The sequence below is a fragment of the Crocodylus siamensis genome, chromosome 4, assembly GCF_052110815.1.
Source record: "Crocodylus siamensis isolate JL-2025a chromosome 4, ASM5211081v1, whole genome shotgun sequence".
Lineage (NCBI taxonomy): Eukaryota > Metazoa > Chordata > Crocodylia > Crocodylidae > Crocodylus > Crocodylus siamensis.
In genome coordinates, this window is record NC_143398.1 from 221,074,486 (window position 1) to 221,098,430 (window position 23,945).

Consider the following 23,945-nt stretch of genomic DNA (forward strand, 5'->3'; position numbering starts at 1 on the left):
ACAGGGCCCCTAAAAATTTAGAAAATTAATACTTATTTGCCCCAGGCTGCTTGTCAAAGATTACAGGGCAGCGGCAGTAGGACCCAAGGGGAGTCAGTGGCAGGACCCAGCAGCCACAGCAACAAGGCCCACCTTGCCTAGCACAGGCTTCTGGCCTGGGACCCTGGGGCTGTTCCCACCTCCTTCCACTGGAGAGGGAAATGCAGATAAGAAGGTAGAGAGAGGCAAGGGAGGACCACAAGTGACTGCCCTAGTCCTCACAGCTGGATCAGGCCAGCTCTGCAGTCCTGGTGCTGCATCTGGGAACAGTGGTGGCAGGCAGGAAAGCAGGGAAATGAAGACAGCAGGTGGCAGGGAACGGCAGCAAGCAGTCATGTAGGAGTGCAGCAACTGCTGGGCAGGAGTGCGGGGCCTGTGCGGGTGCCCTGAGGCCAGAGCGGGTGCAGGCCCAGAGCAAGGTGGCAGGAGTGCAGGGCCCAGGCTAGAAGGAACACTGATGGGGGCTCTGCCTTCCACAGGGGGGCTGTGGGCAAACCCTCCCCCTCCACACATGCCACAACCCTTCCTAACCACCCTCCCCCACCCACTCACAGCCCCCCACATGAACCCCATAACCACCCACACTCCACATAGCCACACCCATGTACTCCCCCACCCCACATACACACACACCCATAACCCCCACACCTATCTATCCTCCCACAAATCACACATACACACCCACACCCTCCCCCATAGCCCACATACACACAGCCCCCCCACAAACCTATATCCACACACCCATTCCCCCCCACACAATATACAAGAGTAAGACTTCATTTTAAACTATTATACAATCACCTCTATGTATACTATGCAAACATGTAAATCAGGAAAAAAAATGTAAATCAAATTAATGAATGTTGTAGTAGATGTTTGATTTTAGAAAATAAGTTGGTATTTTTCTAATGGGGGGGTTCCAAAATGGCAAACCCCCTTGCTGAAAGGAGTACTTCCAGGGGACAAGGGGAGGAACTTCTAGTGGCAAAAGTCACAGGTTAGGGGGTGGGACTTCAGTCCCAAGATGACCAGGGTGCAGGGCACATTGCGGCCTTTGACAGCTTGCCAAAACTCAGTAAGCAGCCCTCCACCTGAAATAACTGCCCGCCCCTACACTAGGTAAAAGAAAAATATGGTCTAGGAGAACTTTTATAGTGCTCACAATTGACACCATAAATAATTCCCTCATTATGATGGACTAAGAATACGTCATTCATAGCCAGTATCATTCATTTTTTAATATAGTTTAACACTGCATCTTCCACAAATATCAAACCAAACTGTTCTATTTTAGAATATATATTTAAGGGTATGAAAGCTGAAACATCCCATGATTTAAAATATGTGAAATGTTAGCTTCGCTAAAAATCAGTCAATTTACTGCTGCTTTTTAGCTGAGGACCTGGGTGCATTAGGATAATATCTAATAGAAAACATAAGTGCAAACTTGTTGGTTATTGAAATATAAACTAAAAAGCCAGAACATTCTTTCTTTTTCATTTTTGGGGAGATTCTGTTTCTAATCCAAGCTGGGCTCCAATAACACAGATTTAAATACCATGCAGAGTTTAAGAGTGGAAAGAGACATCACCTTTATGCTGCTATAAGAATTCTGATGGTGGCACAAAGATCAGACAGATGTCCATGCCCTTTGTTATGCTACAAATGCCCAAAAATTGTGGCCAGAAAGTAGGTGGTATCAATTTGTGCTGCTGTTTAGCAGTGGACATCTGTTTGCTGTATGGTGTGAGAGCGCAAGCAACCCAGAGTTGCCCATACCCTCTAGTAGGCAGGCACTCCCACTGAGGACCCAATTCTGCACTCCTCAGGAATTCTCATGCAGGATCGGGCCCCTTAAATGTCAGAAGTAGTGGCCCGGCTTTCCCACACTTAACAGAGAAGTGCTGATTGGCAGTCTCAGCCCTGGAGCTGCACTAGAGCTGCACTGACAAATAGTTCAACATCGTGGTGTGGTCCCAGGGCTGGGACTGCCAATCAGTAGGGATCCACTGAACTCAAGGAGGCTGCTGGCTGGTTTCATGTGCAGATCGTGGGGCCAGCCTCCATTTTCACAGACAAAGCATGGCAGCCCCTCCCCCCCCCCCCACACACACACCTGATTGGCCAAAGGGCCCGAATGGCTGAAGCCCTTGTCAGTGATTGGAGGCAAATGCTGTCCATCATGCAGCCCCACCCCTTGCTGCCGACTGGTGGAGGGGTGAGGGTGGGGCCATATGATGGACAGCTCTTGCTGCCTATCAGTGGCAAGGGGTGAGGGCAGTAGCCATCTTGCTGTTCCAGCAGCCCCCCATGCCCTTGCCTCCTCTGGTGGGCTGTGTGGCCAGGCCACAGTGGCCCCAAGGAGTGCTGGCTCCCTAGAGGGAGCCAGCATTTTATTTTCAGTTAGTTGAGTTTTTTTTCAGGGAGCCCACCAAAAAAATGGAGCCTGTGCTTTTTCACAGAGTCCACCCAAAATTACAGTTTTTGCAAAAATAAGGAAATTGCAGTTTTGGTGGGTCTCTACCAATCAGTCAGCTTTCCCTGCTTACAGAGACACAGCCTGGGGATGTATCTCTGTAGGCAGGGAACACAATGGCCATTGTCCCAGGATCAATGGGCAGGATAGTAGGCGAGGTATGTTTTGCCCAATGACGCATCCCGGCACAGCTAATCTGCTTCATTTGGCAATATTTAGAAAGCCTGAGTGACTGCAATGTATCTTAGAATGAAAATCATCCTAGGCAATAAAACTGAGGACTTGCACATAGCATATATCAGGGAAATACACTGTTTCAAGTTTAGTTCGAAAAGACAAGGGTAATGATCTTCAGCCTCAAAAGGGAAAAAAATCTTTTCTGTATACCCATTTACTCTGTTAAAACTATGCTGTAGCATAACTGTAGTTAAGCATGTTAGAAAGATATGGCCTGACTGTCTGGAATCATGGTTCCAAAAGGAACATTTTTTACAAGCTGCCTTCACAGATCTTTTTCTCAACCTGAATTTCAACAACCTACCAGAATGATTTGAGAGCTGAAAAGACTCTCTCATATGCTCTTCTAATCCAACATTGACACACAAGGCAAATGTCCTAATAATATAAACCTCCACTTTATCTGTACCCTAGCCAGTGATTTCATTGCATGATTTGTTTCCCTCCCCGCCCCCCCACCAGCTAAAAGTTTGTGACAGTCACACACACACAAATATTTGTTTGCCTCTACCTGACTTTTTCTATCTCCCCCGCCCTCCACACACACACACACACACACACACACACACACCTCTCTTTGCTGTTGACTTTTTCCAAGTCAAAACCATCTGGATGTTACTATAAAGTAAAATTTGGTCAGGAATGGTGACTTTTGTTTCAAATAGGTGATCATCTCACACTTAGGAGACAATTTTTTTTTTTATTGCTAGAACCTTTCAGTGAAGAACACTAGAGATTCCCAAAGTAAAAAACTAAGCCACACAATAATGCTTCCACTTTTACAAGATCTTAAAACATTTCTTGTTCGATTTATTTATTTATTTATTGGGGGGGGGGCGTTAATACTTTTTGTGTTACATACCTGAGTATCTGCATTCCTGTGACTGCTTTTTCTCTCCTGCCCTAAGTTCATAAAGAAGGACTTTGGCTTCTCAATACTGATTTTTCCAAATGTCAATACTATCAGCATACTGCTTGTGTCACTTTTAACCAAGAACATGAGATATAAGCCTTCAGAAGGAATTAATCAGTGCCTGGCTTCCATGCAAAGCAAACATCCAAATTCATCTGTCAAGTTTCTCCTACATCATGCCCAACCCAACTTTATTTTGTAATCGTTAAGCAAAGAGCTCAACAGGAAAGAGTTAACTTCCTTTTTCATGTAGTAGGCAAGACACGGCTAGTACATTACAGAAGAATATATTTGGCATAGTGGCATGAATCACTCCAAGTGAGCAGAGCAATAACAATATACACATTATATATAAATAGGGCCTGAAAAATACAAAAGCAGTTTTGACAGCATTAGTAAATTTAGTCTTACAACAACTTTGCAAGGTAGGGAAGTACCCTCCCAGTGTTACAAATGGGCATCATGAAAATAAGAGATTGAGGAACAATGAGCACAAAGGAGGTTTGTGACAGAGCTGGAACACAACTCAGATCTCATGACCCCTCACCTCATACTTTACCCTTGCCTTCCAGAGGGTGGTAATCTTTTCAATGAAAAAACATACATATTAAAACATCCTGGGTCACTGAATTCTGCTCATTGTACACTTTCTTGTGCACTGCACATATTAATTCACAGTGTTTTAAAGAGAGTTTGTTATACTGTTACTCTTTTAAGCCATCTCCATTTCTTGGTGGATCACCAGAGATGATGCTGATAGCTGTGGAGTTCAAGGATTCAATTCTCACCTGTATATAAGCACCACTCATTCAACTCCAGAGAGGAGCATGAGGGAGGCAGTTGACAGTCCCTGCTTTCATGTTAAAGGATGCCAGACTGCCTGAACTGGGGCATCCTGCTTTTACCATGACCCCCAGTCCACTTCCCCCCGCCCTATAGAACAAACACCCTTACACAGCCCCCGGTGGGTAATTGGTGCAGATCTAGCTCTGTTGGTTTCCTGTTACTGGAGATGTTCTCTCTGCAGGATTTGCCTGTCTCAGTAAGAACCAGAATCTGGCCACATTGCAGAACTGGAATGACAAAGTGGCTACAACAGAAGTGAGAATCTGCCCTCTCTCTCCCCACCCTGCTGTCGCCCCAAGGTGTTGTAATGCTAGTGAGCCAGACAGAACGTCCCTGCCTAAGCCCTTTAATTGAGAATGTCATTTCAGTGGCCATCTTTGTGGGCTTAGAAATGGTATTTAAGGGTTTGTTTTTTGGGAATTGGCATATATATATTTCATAGACATTTGGGCTGGAACGGACCCTGGAGGATCATTGAGTCCAGCCCCAAGAGTCCACTCCCCATATGGGCATTAGAATGGTTCAGGATGGGCAGCAGGGGTTAAATGATTTCTAAGTGTCTGGGTCACACAGTCTCATGCAGCCTTGGAAGCAGACAAGCTGTCTAACACAACAAGACCAACAAAGACACATAGTCTGGAAAACAGTCTGGGAACAGAGGGAGTATGTACCATACTGACCGTAGCACAAGATAAAGTGGCAGCAGCTAACAAGGTCCAAGAGTAGGGGGGTCTGAGTCCTGATTTTGGGGGAAAAGCCCAAGTTAGGAGAAGGCCTAGAAAGACCAGATTAGTAGGTGTGCATGTGATGGGCTTGAAATGTATTGACAGGGACAGTGTGACCAGAGAGAGAGACCAACCAGAAACAGACTTGGATGAAGAGTCATCAGGAGGGAAGGGCAGTACAAAAGCAGACTTGAGAGTAACAAAGAGAGTAACTCCCTGCCTCGTTCCTTCTCTCATCATTTCTTCCCATCCCTCCTCTGCCCAGGTCCCTCCCCATCCCTCTTCCTTCCTGAGAGGGGGTCCATGTCCCGTGGGAAAGGTCCCTGAGGCCCCCATGGACAGATGGCACACCACCAGCCCATCTCATCCACCCCACTGCAGGGGGCCGTGTCTTGGCATCCCACCTCCAGACTGCTGACGTCTAAGCGAGAGCCTCAGAGCGAAGCCTGTGTCCTGGCCAGAAGTACTTTGACTCTGATGACAGCTCTAGGATTTGGTAGATATACAGAATTGCTTAATCGTTTGTATCGCTTCTTTTCTATTATCACTGTGTATCAATAAATTTTCCTATTAATCGAATGGAGAGATCTGAGGGTAGGTCCCCCCACCCCAGAACAAGGTATCTGGATCCTAAATCCAGAGCCAACAATCTTTAATTTCTGTTTGTGCTTTATGCTGCAAATGAGGTTCTTCCCTTGGCAGAAGTATAATTGCAAGAATTATCCACGGTTCAATACCTGAACGTTGGTACAACTGCAAGGAGTATGAAGTTCAATAAAATATTTAGAAAGACCATTTGTGATAACAATGATACTTAGTCATTTTAAAGGCATTATAAAAGGTTGTTCATAGGAGTGAAATGACTGCAGCAGTTAGCACTATTTAGCAGGAACTTGTTCTTGGACAAATGTGTGAAAACCTGGCAAACCAACATGAGCACATTTACTAATACAATCTATGTACTCAATCTTGAGCCCTCTTGTTACTAACATCCAGTGTCTAAAAATGCTTGCATTGTGTTCTGGCACCTGCTGTCTACCCATATTTTTCTCCATATCTCTTCCAGTTAGGTAAAAAATTAATTAAAATACACCAATAAATGTTAGATAGTATGATTAGATTGAATTTTTGGAAAGACCCTGCCATGATCTTACCCTAGTAGTGATATGCTAGCACAAGAAATGTGTATGTCAACAAGGCCTACACCACAGGAATTTAGACAATACAGGGGTGGACTATAGAATGTCCTCTGTTATATCCCATGTATTAGCTTAAGCAAAGTGTCCACTATACATGAAATATTACTTGCTGTCATATATTAAATTGCAGGAGGTGGGAAAGTTTGTGTTAAGGAGCAAAATGACCTGGCTGAGGCAGTCTCAGTCAGTATCATAGCACATAGTTTTATGGAGAAATTCTGTGAAAGTATCTCAGACTCTGAAGAATTTCTTATATGGGGTTCTATGATTTCCCATGCTCATTCTTTCTCCTACGAGCACATAGGACAGAATTCACTGACAAGACATTATCACGGACATTATTAATCTTTATTAATAATGCACCACATAGGCCAAATGACATAGCTCCTATGTCCCATTGTTCTTGGCACTGTATGAACAACTTGTTGCAACAAAATTCCCCCCTTGGAGCTACTTCATAGAGTCTTTCATGATGTTTCGCTTAATGAACAGGTTACCTTTTAGCCTCTGAAAAAATACTACATGTCTATTTTGCAGTAGTCTGGAGGGAATGAAGCCAGGCCTATGGGGTGGGGGCTTCCACTTCCCCACCTCCCCACACTGTCCCTGGTGCTGAGCAGCTGAGCTGACAGTCTTGGTGCAGCTCTCGGTCCTGGCTCCTGCCTGACTCTACCAGTCGAGCCAGGCAGCAGCGGGGGGTGGGGAGAAGCAGAACCCCCACTCCCAGACCCAAGCAAGCAGAGTTAGCGAGAAACTGCAATCCCCCACCCTTCCCTCCAGCTGTCTGACACCAAAAGGGAGGAGCAGGGATGAGAGCTGCCAACCAAGCTGGACAGCATCAGGGTGGTGGGGGAGCAGAGGCCCCTCCACCCTATGGCCCTCCCCTTCCCCCCCCAAGCAAGCACAGCTGGGTGGGGTGTCCCCCAGCTGCTGACAGAGCCACTGGAAGGGGGGGGGCTGGGGAAAGAGGCCCTACTGGGAGACATATGAGAGTGCCCCCTGCCTTCTGTCCTGGCCAAGGAAGGCATCTGCATGCCCCCCTTCCCCCTACCCAAGAGTAAATGTGCTTTCTGTTCACTCCCAGTTCAAATTATTCAGCTTAGAGAAACCTGAACACACTGAATCAGTTCCACCTTGGGCTTTTTGAATGTCTGTACTTAGCCCATGCCAGTAGGAGGTAAATCTACAAGGTCCTAGATTCTGTCACTGCATGGCAGAGGGACAGTACTGTCAGAAGAAAGGGCAACACCATAGTAAAAAACAGTCTTACTGTAACAGATTTTACTATTCTATATACTGACTCAGTAACAAATGCCACTATTAAAATATTGCTGACCCCCATTACTCAAGTATCCCTCCCACCTCAGTTACCTGTTAGTCACAGTGTGCTTTTCATTAACCAGCATCTCCCTCCTCCTCTACCTTCATTTTCATATTGAGATGACTGATTGACTTAAGAGTGAAACAATCACAGAATCACAGAAAGTTAAGATTGGCAGGGACCTCAGGAGGTCATCTAGTCCAACCCCCCGCTCAAAGCAGGACCGGCCCCAATTAGATCATCCAGCCAAGGATTTGTCTACCCAGGTATTAAAAACCTCCAAGGATGGAGACTCCACTACCTCTTTTTCCTGATATCTAACCTAAACTTCCCTTGCTACAACTTGAAACCACTGCTCTTTGTCTTGTCATCTGCCACCACTGAGAACAGTCTAGCTCTATCCTCTTTGGAACCGCGCTTCAGGAAGCTGAAGGCCTCAGTCTTCTCTTCTCCAGACTAAATAAGCCCAGCTCCCTAAGCCTCTCCTCAGAAGTCTTGTGCCTCAGCCCCCTCACCATTTCTGTTGTCTTCCACTGGACTCTCTCCAATTTGTCCACATCCTGTCTGTAGTGGGGAGCCTAAAACTGGATACAGTACTCCAGATGTGGCCTCAAAAGTGCTGTACAGAGGGAAATAATCACTTTCTTTGATCAGTTGACAACATTCTTTCTAATGAAGCCCAGTATGTCATTAGCCTTGTTGGCAACCAGGTCACAGTGTTGGCTCATATTCAGCTTATTGCCACTGTACCCCCACACCTCCCCATGTCTTTTTATGCAGAGCTACTGCTTAGCCAGTCAGTCCCCAGCCTGTACCAGTGTATGGGATCGTTCTGTCTTAAGTGCAGGACTTTTCACTTGTCCTAATGGAACCTCATGAGATTTCTTTTGGTCCAATCCTCCAATTTGCTAAGGACCCTCTGAATTTTAGCCCTACCACCCAGCATACCTACTACTCCCCCCAGCAACTTGGTATCATCTGCAAACTTGCCAAGGGTGTACTCTATGTCATCTTCCAGGTTGCTAATGAAGATATTGAATAAAACTGGCCCCAGGGCCAACCCCTGGCATACTCCACTTGATATCAGCTGCCAACTAGACATTGATCCATTGATTAATACCCTCTAAGCCCAATGATCCAGCCAGTTTTCTAGCCACCTTACAATCCATTTAGCTAACCTATACTTCCTTAGCTTGCTTGTGGGAATGTTGTGGGAGACTGCATCAAAAGACTTCCTAAAGTTGAGGTATAATCACACCAATGGTCTCCCCTCATCCACAGAGCCAGTCATCTCTTCATAGAAAAGAATCCATGAGTGAACCCATGCTGACTGTTCCTAATCACCTTCTCCTCCTTCGAGTGCTTAGAAATGGATTTCTTGAGTACCTGCTCCATGATTTTTCCAGGAACTGAAGAGAGGCTGAATAGTCTGTAGTTCCCTGTAGTTCCTCCTTTATCTTAAAGATGGGCACTGTATTTGCCTGTTTCCAATCATCCAGGACCTCCCCAGAACACCACAAGCTTTCAAAGATTACAGCCAGTAGCTTTGCACTAACATCAGCCAGCTCTCAGTACCCTTGGGTGCATGCTGTCTTCTACACATCCAGCTTTTCTAAATAGTCCCTAACCAGTTCTTTCGCCACAGTTGGCTGCTCACCTCCTCCCCACACTGTGCTTCCAGGTGCAGTAATCTAGGGCCTGACCTTGTCTGTGAAGACTGAGGTGGAAAAAGCATTTAAAGATGTAATTACACTACAGTATTACACTAATTTTGCCCATATCTAAATCAGAGATTGAAGGGTAGAACCTCCAAAACCTTTATGCACACAATGGAAATCGACAGAATTAGACTTAGGAGTAAGCACTGTAACACCCTCTTTCTTTGTTTAGTATTTTCTTGTTTCACTTACCATAAAATATGACCTACAAGAACACTGACAAACGAAATAAAAACTAGTCTGGCTTTGCTGTACTTTGTGTTAGGGCCCCTGGATCTGCTGGTGAAATGCAATTTCTTTCAGTAACATAGCTCATCAAAACAAGAAATCCCAAAGACTTCTACAGCAGTAGAACACTAGAGGGACTATTTCTCCACCATTTTCCTGACAATGAAGAAAGTAAGCATTAAAAAATTGCAATAAGACAGACTTATGAAGCTAACAGACTTTATATTTCTTTTAAAACAAAACCAGTCAACCAACCCCTGAATGCTATCAGCAGGAATGGATTTTATGCCATTAATACTTATTTGGGGTCTTCCTTCCCTCAGGTCTTCAGAACTTCATAGTTACTATGTCTTGTGATTTTAGATTTTACAGTCCCCATAATACACTGGGTCTGGCCATTTTATGTGGTCCTATAGGCTCTGGCTCTGTGATTCCATCTCCAGTGAATTACAATTGCATGTCAGTGGCCATAAAGTACTGCTCACAGTCCACCTAATTTGTTTTAAGTTTATAGTACTTGTCATTAACTAACCTTCAGCACGTTGTGCTGTGAAGAACATGCTGTCCTTGTGTACTGCTGTGTTCACACAGCAAAAAATAGCTGAAACACAGTTTGTATCACCTGCCTGTATAAAGCAAGGTTTCACAGTGAGATTACATCTCACCGTATGTAAAAGGCACTACTCAGACCACCCACCCAAAAGTCATCACAGCTTCTCCCCTCTTCCCGTTCTTAATCCAGCTCTCTTACACCTCAGCAAGTGCAGGTTACTCAGCACATTTTTCCTTCCAGCATTTTTTTCCATAATCTATATTTAAAGAAATCCAAGCTAACTTGCAGGTGACATTTCCATGGTTCACAAGTTCTTATGCAATTCATTTTAATTACAACTGTGCTAGAGGCAAAGGATGAAATCATGGCATAGTTTATTGCAGAAACTCTTATTAAATTCAATGGCAGTAGGATTTTGCCCTTCAGGTCCCTTCCATCCCTCTGATTTTATGTTACTGAAAACAGAAACATGCTTGGTAATAGAAGCAACCAGTTAATTCATATATAAAGCTTCTCATTTAAATGCATGGACCCTGCCTGGCTGCAAAATGACTAAGAAGCTTGGATACACAACGTGTCAAAACACCAGTATGATTTATACAGCTTTTGTATGTTGAAGTAACAAGGGACCTGGAGCAGATTCAAAACCAGTTATCCTGGGTAGCAGCTGTAGTTGGCATTATCAAAGCATCTTGCCTTTAGGTAGCAGGGGAATATATAAAATAACCTGTACTGAACAAAGAGTAGGCTGGGAAAATTAAAGGCCCATGACACCTATGTTGCTGTAACTTACCATTGTTTTTCTCCCAAAACAGCAGTTGGCAAGGTCTCAGAGCTGTAGGCCTGAATAACCCGCCTCTGGTCGAAGGTGGACCAGTACTATTGCTACTGCAGTTCCTTATCACCCTGCCCCAGTGCACGGGAGACCCTCCACCACTGGCATCCTGCCAAATCTCCTCAGCTCCACAGGCCAGATCCAATGTAAGTTGGTGCCTCCTGTCCTAAAATTGCCCCATCCCAGAATAATCCAAATTACACATTGTATGTTCATTCCTTTTTCTATACTGATGTAAAGGCAGTTTGCACCAATGTAAATGTGTTGTATTTCCAGGTTCTTAGCATTACATATCTTTTTGTGTGAAGTTAGCTGGGCTACAATATGTCACAGAAAATTATTCACAATGCCCACCCATAACACTAAGGAAATGATGAAAACATGATTGCACAAGTCCTGATCTTCCATATATCTAAGGCAGTCATTTTAAGTCGACAGAAACTGATGGAATCACCCTTCTACTTTCACATTCAATGTGAGCTCAATACACAGCCCTGTCTCTATTCTCCTTGGCATGCTATTCCCTGTGATAGTCCTAAGCCTTCCTCCAAAGTATTTCTAACTTTAAGGATTTTTAATTGTATGGTAGTAGACATTATTTTCTCATGTAAGCTTGATGTGCTCAAGATCAGATATTCATCTATGGCTTTCCTCGCAAAAATGCTTTGCATTAACAGAAAATTAAAAATGCCCATCTGCCAAAAAGTAAACTTCTCTTCTCCACTTGTGTCCAAAATTCTGCTGATAAATGCACCATGCCTGCAACTATAACAAAATTTGACTCCAAGGGTCAAATCTTCTCCACAGGCAGGAGTACATAGTTTCTACCAACACACTGCATTAGGATATTTGTCATGAGGAAATGATTGTACCAAACCTATCTCCATGCTATAGCATGAGACCTAAATGACTGCAAAGGCCAGCTGAAAGGGAAAACCAGCTTCTATCATATTGTGGTTTTTAAACTCATTTACTTAGAAGAATCATCCATGAGTATAATAAGTTATAAACATGTTTCACAGTTCAGAAAAAGTCAAAATGTTCATCGCATAATATAGGTACTCTCAGGGACTCGTTGTCAAAAGACAAGAAGGTATTTGTTTTCCTGGAATTTATTTCATAGTATAATTTTCACTAATGATGCTTTTCTATTTCTAGAATTGTTGAATTCAAAGGCAGTGCATAAGTAAGGGTCAGTAGCACCCATTTTCCAACCTCAGCTCTCCCAAATGTATCAGTAAAATAATCAGAGGGAGGGAGGGAGGATTCTGTAGTTTAGAACTTGGAAACATCAAAACCTAAGAGTGAAGTGACCCCGCACACTTAGAACACACTAAACGTAGTTAAAGTTAGAACATGCTGTGCAAGTCACGCATTAGAGGTTAATACTGTTTCTTGCCTGCACAGCTCTGACTTGCCACTAGCGGGCTGGTGAGCAGGGGCATGACTAGGAACCAAGACATCTGGGCTCTCTCTCTGCTGGGAGTAGGAGGGGGCTGGGAGCAGTGCATCTTGGGATGCTGGAGGACTACAAATTTCTTATTTATCTTTGTGAAGCAGACCACAGGTACCCTAATACAAGCTAGGTAGCACATCCCAGAGTTAACACTTGCCTGATGTGACACAAGTTTGAGATGCTCAGAGGGCACTGAGCACAAGTTAATAAGATTTAATGCGTGGATGCTCACATGTAAAGTGCCTTTGGTATGGTCTAAGCGTAATGTGTAACTTCACCTTAACTTACTGCAAAAGCGTAATGCCCATGTGTTGTATAGGAAAACCAAGCATGGATGAAAACAAATGAAGTACTATGTGAGAGTCTAACCATCAAGATTTATAAAAAAAAAAATTCTGAATTCTGCAAAGAAAGTGATAGAACTCCAGGAATGTTTTGCATGTGGGGAAAAGAAAACAGCAGTCTTCTACAGCATACTCCAGTGAGCTAGCTGACATTTTTTCTAGCTATCAAGTAATGTTTGAAGTGCTAGAGAGTCGTTAAATTCTGCTTCATTTCACAAGGGAAAAAACACCAACATACTGGTTCTCTTAGACAAAGACATAATCCCATATGAACAGAAAAGTGACAAAGATCTCTCTCTTTTTTTAATACTATTTCTGCTTTGCATAGCTACATGAATGTTTTTCAGACAGCACTTGAACTGCCTGGAAGTGATTTCAGCCACCAAATGTATACAGACAAATGAAAAACTGAGAGCCAGTTTGAAGAGCAGAGGATCAGAGGAAACTTTCTCTAATGGCTTCATAGAGAAATAGAATTTGAACAAGTTGCCTTCAATTGCATTTAAATCAGGAGCCTTGAAGATGTACAAGAGAAGCCTTCACTGCTTGGGAGATATGGTTCCCATTTCATGCAAGTCCTCTGAAAACACTTCTTAGCACTTAATCTTCAAGCTTAGGATACAGTTGATGCACCAAGTCAAGGCTGGGGTCTGAAGCCAGGAAGGGGGGTTAACCTTCCCTTCCCCCAAGAACAGAGCTGCCCTGCTCTGCTAAAAACCTAATGCTGACTGCAACTGTAGACTACAAATCCCAGAGTCATCCGGAAGCAGGAAGAAATATTGATGAGCAACCCCCCAGTGTCCTGCTGCTGGCATTTGCCGGGGGGTTGCTCCTCACTACTTCTCCGCTGCAGCATACAGCACAGCCAAGCCCAGGGTTGGAAAGCAGGCTGGGATGCTGGGGGACTACGATGTAACTTGAACCAGGAAAGGGTCTGGGACAAAAGTTTCATAAACCAGTTTGACCCAAATCAGTTAAGTCTGATACTACATTCATCCAGGTTTGTCTTAAACCTCAAGGTAGCAGTTTCAGCTATTCTGAAACTGGTTTATATGCACTGAACTTCCATTCTGTTACAGGTTTAAACCAGTATCTGATGACTTAGACCAGGGTTTTTCAAACTTTTTAGATCAGCGTACCCCCAGCAGCCAGATGCAGAGTGGGGGTGGGGAGTGCCATGTGGCTGGACACAGAGTGGGAGGAGGGGGGCGCATGGCTGGACATGTGTGAGCTTCCCCTGCCCCCCATGCCAGGCCAGGTAGCTGCAACTGTGTGGCAGCACGGGATGGTACATGGTGGCAATCTGTCCCCGTCTGCCCAGATGTACCCCCTAGGGCCTTCTAAGGTACCCCCGGGGGTACGTGTACCCCCTGGTTGACAACCCCTGACTTAGACCGGTTTATGTGTAATTTCTGTCCCTAGCCCATAAATCAACCCAGCTTTGTTCTAAGAAAGTTCAGATTTTAGCCACCTTCAACTATCCTGGGTCTAGTCTTTTAGGGAGCAAATAAACTCGACTGCATATACTCTTCAAAGATGAAAGTTTTAGTTCTCTTTCATAACACATTTTCCCCCATGTTAAATATTAAAAAACAGTTTATTATTACACCAGCAATACAAAAAGTCTCTTAGAAAATGAATCAACTATTTAAATTGCAGGAACAGAGTGGTGATTGCTTTGAATCCTTCTAATGCATTATTGCCTACCACCACTAATCAACCTGGTTTAACATGTGTAATGGTGCGTGTAACAGTATCTGCTACAATATGGCTTCCTGAATCAGAGTGCAAGAACAACTAGGAAAGTACAGCAAAGATCTATCATTTCCTGCACTTAATACTGAGAGCACACAATAAGTCCTGTAGTATTAGCTAGTGGGCTTAATACTGGTAGAATTGCCACCTCTATGAGAACTTTTCTTGTGTCTTATGTAAAAGGGGGTATGCAAAACCCTGCATTGCCTAGTGGCTGTACTAGCAACAGGATAGGGCACAGTGGAGAAAAGTCTGTCAACATGAGTGTTTGCAGGTCACTGGTGCTTTTCTCTGGCTAGTTAACAGCACACCTAGCAAAAAAGCCTTCCAGATTCTCATGCTTTGAGTAAGCTGCAGAAATAGAACAAGCTGTACAGAACATGGGTTTAAATGCTATCTTTCTGCATATAAATTAGCAGGTAGCTTCTGGTACCTAGATGATGATCAGTGGAAAATGCACAAGATAAAAGAGCCAGAAAATACAAGGTATTATGAGATCACACTGAAAGATTCTCAAAACCTGAGCTTCAAAACTTAGGCTTCACAGCTACCTCCAAACAGCAAAAAATGGGTCTGACCCCACCTCAAAGTGAGGCAAGCCTGCCCGAGTGCAAAGCCCACATAAACCCAGATTTAAGGACTCCATGTGCCAATGGCAGAAGGATTTGTGCTCAAACCCAGTTAAGAACACAGGCTGACTCTGCAGTGATGACAGATTCAGAGCAGCAGAGTTGCTGGTTATGAGCTAGTTACAACTCCAAATGTCACAACATCACACCAGTTTAATCAATCCATTCCACCTACTCCTCTTTCCATTAATGCATTTCACTTACTGCAATACCACCAGCAAGTCCTACTATTTGTTTTAATTCTATATTCTTCTGAACTGCATTTTCGCCTCTATTTGCTATAGTTTACCTAATGTATCTTCATTAGGTAATGTATCTTCATCTGTTTTTTGACACATGAAAAGATTCTCTACAGATCTGCATGGTACCTTTTTAGGTGATAAATGCCTTTCAGCTCCTCATAGAATAGTAGGAAATCAAGTAGTGAATCATGTACTTACACTTTAAGACTCAAACATCCACATCCACAGTCACAAAAGCAGAAATACTCCACTGCCTTTGAAATCTCTAAGGTATTTTTCTAATTCTTTCCATAGAAGTTAAATTACAGGAAGCCTCCCCCACCTTCTTTCCCTTTGTTCTTTTGAGTAATATTTTTAGTAGAGCAGGAACTCCTGCTGAGTGCTGATCGCTTAGGATAATAGTTCAGAATGTGTTCACCACTTGTAAACAGCTAATAAACAAGGTGTCTGTAGATGGTGCACAAAAATGTAACATAAATCGCAAATTCTGGATCAACAGAACTACTTGTTCTGACCTACAAAAGCTCTTCACATCAGCAGATAGCAGCAACCCAATAATCATGGATGAGCCACCCATAATGGGTAACATTAAAACACAAGCAACATGGTGTTTGGCCTTGCTGGCTGATGTAGGAAATACCTCTCTATACTGTTAATTTGCCAATCCCAGGTGGTAAATTCTGATAGCTTTCTAATGTAAGATGTTTGAGGCAGGGATCATTTTTTCTATTATTCATGTGCACTATTCCTACTACAATGGGTCACCAATCCTCTATTTGGGCTTTAATTGCTCAAGCTATGCAAACAAACTTGCCACTGCATGCATGGCAAAGAACATAAAAAACACAGCATGTGGTTACTCTGTGATAGAGTGTCACATGTTACAATAATGCCCAGGCTGATGTCTCATTCTAAATTAAACCACAAAGTTTCTCTTTCAGAAAGCCATGTTAATGACCTAAGTAGAGTAACAGAATCTTAATAGATTCAAAGATTGTAAGGCCAGAAAGGACCTCAGAAGATCATTGGGTCCAGCCCCCTGCACTGAGCAGGAAAGATAACTGGGGGTCAGGTTTTCCCAGCAAGCTGCCTGTCTAGTAGGGGTGTGCGAAACAGGCCGTATTCGATTCGCTTTGGATTCGGCCTGAATTGGAGACTTAGATTTGATTTGTTGATTCAGATTGCCCCCAATTCAATTCAGCCGAATCTGAATCTGAAGATTCAATGCTGATTCAGACAATCAGCAATTTGGCCATAGACACAGCTTTTCATGTTTTTTCTACATACCTGGAGGTACCAGGCATGGCTCATGAACGGTGTGATGCTGGGGCGGATATAGCATCCCACAGAAGCACAGGAAGGTCCCTCGCATACTCAGCGACAAACCTGGTAGTGGACTGAAACTACTTCCAGTCCACTTCCATGCCAAGTGCGCATCCCCTCCCTGTACCTCTCCCGGCTCAGCAATCAGCCACGGGTGTCCTCCTGGACCCAGGAGGCACCAGTCACCGAGCCGGGGTCCACTTCCAGACCTGGTCCACTTCCGGATCTGCTGCTGAGCGTGCTGGGGACACCCCCCGCACCCATGTTCCTGTGGGTGCTCCATCGGCCCCACCATCACAGCATTCATGAGCTGCCTGCTACCCTGAAGCATGTAGAAAAAACATTTAAAGCTATGTCTGTATCTGAATTGCCGAGTCAATTCGGAGGGTTCCAATTCAATTTGGAGAGATTAAAGGGTCTCCCGATTCAATTAGGATTCGGTGATTCGGCCACTGAATCGAGCCAAATCTCTGCCAAATCAAATCAGGGACCACAGCTTCGTACAGCTCTACTGTCTAGTCTCCTCTTGAAGATTTCCAGGGTAGGTGATTGCACCACCTCTGGAGGGAGTTTATTCCACAGTCTGGACATCCTGTCTGTGAAGAAGTTTTTCCTAATGTTGATCCTGAATCACTCTTCCAGGATTTTGTGGCCATTACTCATGGTTTTTCCCTTGGGTGTCCACCAAGTCCTTGATGTACTCCCCTAGTGTAGCAGTAAGTTGCTACCAGGTCCCCTGTCAGCTACCTTATCTTCAGGCTCTAGAGTCCCAGATCTCTCAGCTTTTCCTCGTATGGCTTGCCTTTTGAGACTGATCATAGAGGTGGCTCTTTTTTGGATTCTCTCAAGCTTGTCCATGTCCTTGTTAAAGTGTGGTACCCAGAACTGGATGCAGTACTCCAGCTGTGGTCTCACCAGTGCTGAGTAGAGAGTATTATTTGCCCTACTGGCTACAGCATCACACTGCCAGCTCATATTCATACTGTGGTCTATTATATACCCCCAAGTCCCTTTCATTCGTGGTGCTAGTCAGTTTGGTGCCGCCAAGCCTGTAGGTGTGTTGGGGGCTGCTCATCCCCAGGTGGAGCACTTTACATTTCTCGACAATGAACGTCATCAGGTTCCCATCTAACCAACTTGCTAGTCTGTTTAGGTCTGCCTGTATCATGTGTGACCACACACCCCCATAACTTGGTGTCATCCACAAACTTAGCCAGTGAGCTAGCTCTTCACCCCCACATCCAAATCCTTAATAAAGATGTTGAAAAGCAGTGAACCAAGCACCAATCCCTGGAGGATGCTGCTGCCCACTTCTTGCCAGGATGACACTATGACTCTCTGGGTCCTATTCTGCACTCAGTTTCTAATATGTAGCAAAACCCCCAGTTTTTCTCTTTTTTTTTTAATTAAAAAAATACTTTCTCTCCCCTTCCCCTAACCATTTCTGACTTTCTCTCTTCACTCTCTACCCCTTAAGTGATTACAAGTAATACCAGGTAAGCTAAGTTCTTATATGCTATTATTGTAATAAGCCCCTTTTTATATTGTAAATAGTGTTGTGTTATGTTTGTTTTGATTTTTACTGTTTTATATAGTATTATATTCTATCCCTACCATTTTGCATTGATTTTTATTGTTTCATATTAATACTGTATTGTTTAGGCCTGTGCCTGTAAAGTAATGTCAAGTTTCCATCTTGTAATGTCAAGTCTCCATCTTGTGTCCCCCTCCCCGGGCATACCCTATTGTAACTGTGTGACCCCACAGGGCAACACACCCACCTGACTATCTTGGAGTTAAGCCCACAATCCTCTCATTTTCTCATGAGGACATTGTGGGACACTAGATCAAAGGCCTTTTGGAAGTGTAAGTATACAATGTCAACCTGCTCTCTTGTGTCCAGGTGGTGGGTTACCTGGTCATAGAAGGAGATGAGGTTGGTAAAGCAAGACCTGCCCGCAATGAATCCTTAATTACTTTAGTAGAAAGACATATCAGGTTTTTAAAATCCATGGCTGACTACGTTTTAAAAATGACCACTTTATATGGACATGATGTGGTTGGGAATTATGATGCTGAAAAATGTCTGCTGTCTATGCCATACTCTTCTGAAGATGCACCTCACCCTAGAGCTGCATTTTAATTTGTGGCTGTAAGATTCTGAACTTTAAACTGCAAAAGGGTATCATGTCAATTTAACAATGCTTTAAAAGCAATGGAAATTGCATCCTCCTTTGGAAGGAAAAGAACAGGGCAAATAACAATATGAAGACACATGACATACACTTGGACTATGTATTGCCAGCAACACTGTTCTAGACAGTACTTTTTGCTAAATTAGTAAGAAATATATGTAATACATAAAGATCCAGGATTTCAAACCTCTCCTTCATAGTGCACAACAACATATTTTCACCACATTTCACCACAAGGACTCCATTCAAGGAAAAAAGAATGCTTTTCAAACATTTAAGTAAAAGCACCAGCCATTACAAACAACTGAATACATCATTATTCTGTATGCTTGATAATACATATTGCAATTCTTTTGTGCATGTTGAAAAAAAATCCTTTGTGGGATGTATCACTGTCAGATTCTAGGAGCTTTCCTCTAACTTATGTGATATCTTCAAGAGTGAAAGGAAAATATGTAGTATTCAAATGTGCAAAATACTAACTGGTAACTGAACTTAAAAGTCCAGGGACCCTACACTTCATGAGAGCTAGGGGGAGAGGAAGAAAGGTGCATCTCAATTTTATTCAACTTCTAGTTTCATAGTTAGTAGGGTTGGAAGGGACCTGAGCAGATCATCAGGTCCGACCCCCTGCCATGGCAGGAAAGAGTACTGGGGTCAAATGACCCCAGCAAAATGTTCATCTAGCTTCCTCTTAAATACCACCAGGGTAGAAGCCAGCACCACTTCTCTTGGTGAAGTAGCGCCTCCTGATATGTAGCCTAAATACCCTCTGCCAGCTTGTGACCATTATTTCTAGTCACTCCTGGTAGTGCTCGGGGGAACAGGGACTTTACCAATGCCTGCTGGTCTCCTCTGACTAGTTTGTAACAGGCCACTAGATCCCCCCTCAGCCTTCTCTTGTGGAGGCTGAACAGGTTCAGGTCCCGTAGACTTTCCTCATAGGGCCTGCCCCGCTGCCCCCTGATCATGCAAGTGGCCCTCCTCTGGACCCTCTCCATGTTGTCCACATCCCTCTTGAAGTGCGGCGCCCAGAACTGGACACAGTACTTCAGCTGCGGCCTGACCAGTTCACATAGAGGGGGAGGATCACCTCCTTGGACCTGCCTGAGATGCATCTGTGGATGCATGACAAGGTATGGTTGGCCTTCCTGACTGCCTCCCCACACTGCCGGCCCATGTTCATCTTGGCATCAATGATGACTCCAAGATCCTTTTCTGCCTCTGCACTGACGAGAAGGGAGTTCCCCAACCTGTAGGTATGCTGCTGGTTTTTCCTCCCCAGGTGCATCACCTTGCACTTGTCAGTGTTGAATCCCATCCTATTCTCCTCCGCCCACCCCTGTAACCTGTCTAGGTCCAATTGTAGCCTATTCCTTCCTTCTAGCATGCCCACATCCCCCCACATCTTAGTGTCATCAGCAAATTTGAACAGGGTGCTATTTACCCCCTTGTCCAAGTCACTGATGAAGATGTTGAACAGTGCGGGCCTGAGGACTGAGCCCTGCGGAACCCCATTGCCCACATCCCTCCAGGTCAAAAATGACCCAGCCACTACCACCCTCTGGGTGCAGCCCTCCAGCCAGTTGTTGACACCTACACAGTCAAATGGGTTGCCATGACAGTCCCCCAGTTTTTTAATGAAAACAGGGTGAGAAACAGTGTCAAAGGCCTTCCGAAAGTCCAGGAAGACTATGTCCACTGCTACCCCTGCATCTAAGGATTTGGTGACCTGGTCGTAGAAGGCCACCAGGTTGGTCTGACAGGACCTGCCTCTAATGAACCCCTGTTGGTTGCCCCTAAGCATAATCTCCCCTGCTGGCCCCTCATGGACATGTGCCAGAATAATTCTCTCTAAAAAGCTTACCCAGGATTGAGGTAAGACTAACTGGCCTATAGTTTCCCAGGTCCTCCTTCCTACCCTTTTTGAAGATGGGGACCACACTGGCCCTCTTCCAGTCCTCTAGCACCACACCAGAGCACCACAAGTTCTCGTAAATCTGTGCCAGGGGTCCTGCAATGACCTCAGCTAATTCCCTCATTACTCTGGGGTGGAGATCATCCGGACCAGCTGATTTGAATATATCCAGTCCCTCCAGAAGTTCCCTAAGTAGTTCCTCACTGACCCTTGGCCTAGGTGTGCTTCCCCTGAGGTCTAAGGGGGACCCGGGGGGGGAGGGTGGCTGTTCCGGTCCCTGCTCAGGAAAATGGAGGCAAAGAAGTCGTTAAATAGGTTAGCTTTGTCATCTGGTGTGACGACCAAATATCCTAGTGTATCTTGCAGGGGCCCTACGTTACCTGGAACCTTCTTTTTGCCCCCTGTGTATTTAAAAAAGGACTTCCTGTTGTCCTTGATCCAGGAAGCTAGTCCCAGTTCCATCTCTGCCTTGGCCTTCCTGACTGCCCCCCTGCAACTCCAAGCAACCGCAGTATAGTCCTCCCTGGTGATGGCCCCTCCCTTCCATTGGGTGTGCACCTCCCTTTTGGCTAGGAGACATTCCCGGATGCTTTTGGTGAGCCATGGAGGGGCTTTTGCACCCTCCTACCCGCTTTGATCCGTGTTGGGATTACTTCCCTTTGGGCTTGGAGGATTGTCTCCTTAATCATTCTATCACATGATTCTTTATTTTTTAGCAAAATGGAGATATTGTTTCAACAGTTCCAAGGATGTGACCTCTAGGGTTAGGGACAGAAGTTACACATAAACTGGTTTAGGTGATCAGAAACTGGTTAAAACCCATTGGCTACATGTAGGGGGTGCATGTGGGTACATGTGCACCCCCTGAGATTGGCCATGCTCCTCCCTGAGAGAAGCATTGGGGCAAACATCCACTTTTGCCCCCCAACCCCACCCCTAGTTGGCGATCGGCCGCTGATGCCCCAACAGAATTAGGAGGCACCAGTCACCCATGTTTAAACCTGTAACAGGACATAAGTGCAGTGCACATAAACCAGTTTTAATATGGCTGAAACTGGTTTAAGATAAACTGGTTGAATGTAGTATCAGACATAACTGATTCAGGTCAAACCAGTTCATGGAACTTCTGTCCCAGACCCCTTCCTGGTTCAAGTTAAGTCACAGTCCCCCAGCATCCCAGTGTGCTTCTCAGCCCTGGGTTGGGCTGTACTGTCTGCTCAAGCAGAGCAGAGTTGGCCACACCCCTCTGCTCTCTAGCCTGGGCAGTAACAGTTTGCTCACAAATTGTTGGGGGCAGGAAACCCAGCTGGCACAGCCTGGTCTGCCTGGCAGGGGCAGAGCAGCCCCTGCTAGTTTTTGCCCTGCTGGTGTTGAAGGAGTAGGGGGTGTGGGCCAGCCCCCTATTCCTTTAGGCTTTGAGGTAGGGAGGAAGGGAAATTAAACCCCCCTGTCTCCCCTCGTCCACCCACACAGGACTCTAGCCTGGGCCTGCCTGGCTTTTCCCCTGCTCCACACTCATGCAACAGGGGGCTTGGCCAGAGCCCATCCAGGCAGCTGCCTCAGGCTAAGGGAGGAGGAAGAGGGATTAAATCCCCCATCTCCCCTCTTCCCAATAACATGGGGACCCCAGGCAGGGTCTGCCTGGCTTTCTGCCCTGCTGACTGCTTGCACAGCAGGAGAGTGGCCAGAGCCAGCCCAGGCAGCCCCACATTAGTACTCCCTAATCCCCTCTCCCATCTTGTAGGGGGTTGTTCAAGAGTTACCCATCTGCTGACAATGCACTATAGACATACTGCATCACCTGGTGCTTGCTGGCTCCCTGAGACAGAAGCTGGGAGCAGTTTGTTGGGACACAAGAGCAGGCATGTAGCTACATTTCCGGAATCAAAAGTGAATGTCTATTCAATTGCAAACCTGTGCAACCTATGCAGTTTAGACTAGCCTGCAAAGACTGAATCAATTCAGGCTTGGGCTTTTTGAATGTCAGTACTTTGCCATACTGGCCACATGTGCTTTCTAGGCTAGGTTTCATTGAAAATTGGCAAGAGACCAGGTACACTTCTTAACACTTACAGACAAGAACAATGGCATGAACTTCAGCACTCCATCACCTTGACTTCCGAGGAGAAAAGGACACGTATTCTATGCATCTACCTTCAAAGCACTCATTGGCTAATTCACTCTCTAGAGAGAAAACAAACATTGAAACTTCTTAAGAAGAGATACTGAGGGGTAAAGAACATCTGTAGTTTAAGCCCCAAATCAGAGATCTTGGTCAAAAGGAGACAGATAAAAGTGTCCTTTCCCAGAAGGTGCGTCATAAAGGGTTGTGCTCAGGCAAGTGTCACATGAAACCCAGCCACCATGGAGAAGAGGAGGGAGGCAGCAGGCAAATCAATCAGTTGTAGGAAACACAAGCATGCATTGGTGAAAGGAGTAGTAACTTTCAGTCCTCAAATCAAAAGAGTACAGTTCACTCATTTTGAGGGGACAAAGCCTGCTATAGCAGCTGCCGCTTGTTTCCCAGTTTTTTACCACTTGTTATCATTATGTTAAACAGAAGAGGGGGAATGAACTGTTAAATCTCTCAAGCTTTATGTTATATAAGGTTGTGTTCTTTTGTTTCATATGAGTGAATGTCAGAACAGCCTCTTATTTCATTCATTACTACCCAGCACTGCCTGATGTTTTCCTAGCACAATAAAGATATTTATTTTAAGCTCCAATTTTTAGCACTTCCAAAGTCCTGCTGGCTCCTCCCTGTGCATAAATTAAATGTAATATTTGATATTCCTGGCAAAGCAGAGACAGACTCATGTTTCTGAGAGTCAAATGCCTGGCATAGCAAGAGAAACTTGTTTAGAGGCAATTTTCACTGAATTTTAGACACAGGTAGAAAGTGAATACTATCTCCCCACAAAGAGATAAAGCATCTGACTTATTTCACATCAGAAAATGAGAGATTGTGAAGTAATGACACCTTGGGGTGGTGA

At 44.7% G+C, this 23,945-nt stretch overlaps 1 protein-coding gene across 16 annotated transcripts in view; it reads right to left on the reverse strand.

The window, feature by feature from the left end:
- The window catches only part of LYPD6B (LY6/PLAUR domain containing 6B), a 131,595-nt gene that overhangs the window by 20,060 nt on the left and 87,590 nt on the right, over positions 1-23,945 (reverse strand). For 2 of the 16 annotated variants that reach the window (XM_090045785.1, XM_090045795.1), the window contains one exon: positions 23,026-23,136. The exons of the other annotated variants lie outside the window; for them this stretch is intronic. The gene's annotated coding sequence lies outside the window, so the exon portion shown is untranslated. Of the gene's footprint in view, positions 1-23,025; positions 23,137-23,945 lie in introns of those variants that run through there. 16 annotated transcript variants of the gene reach the window in all.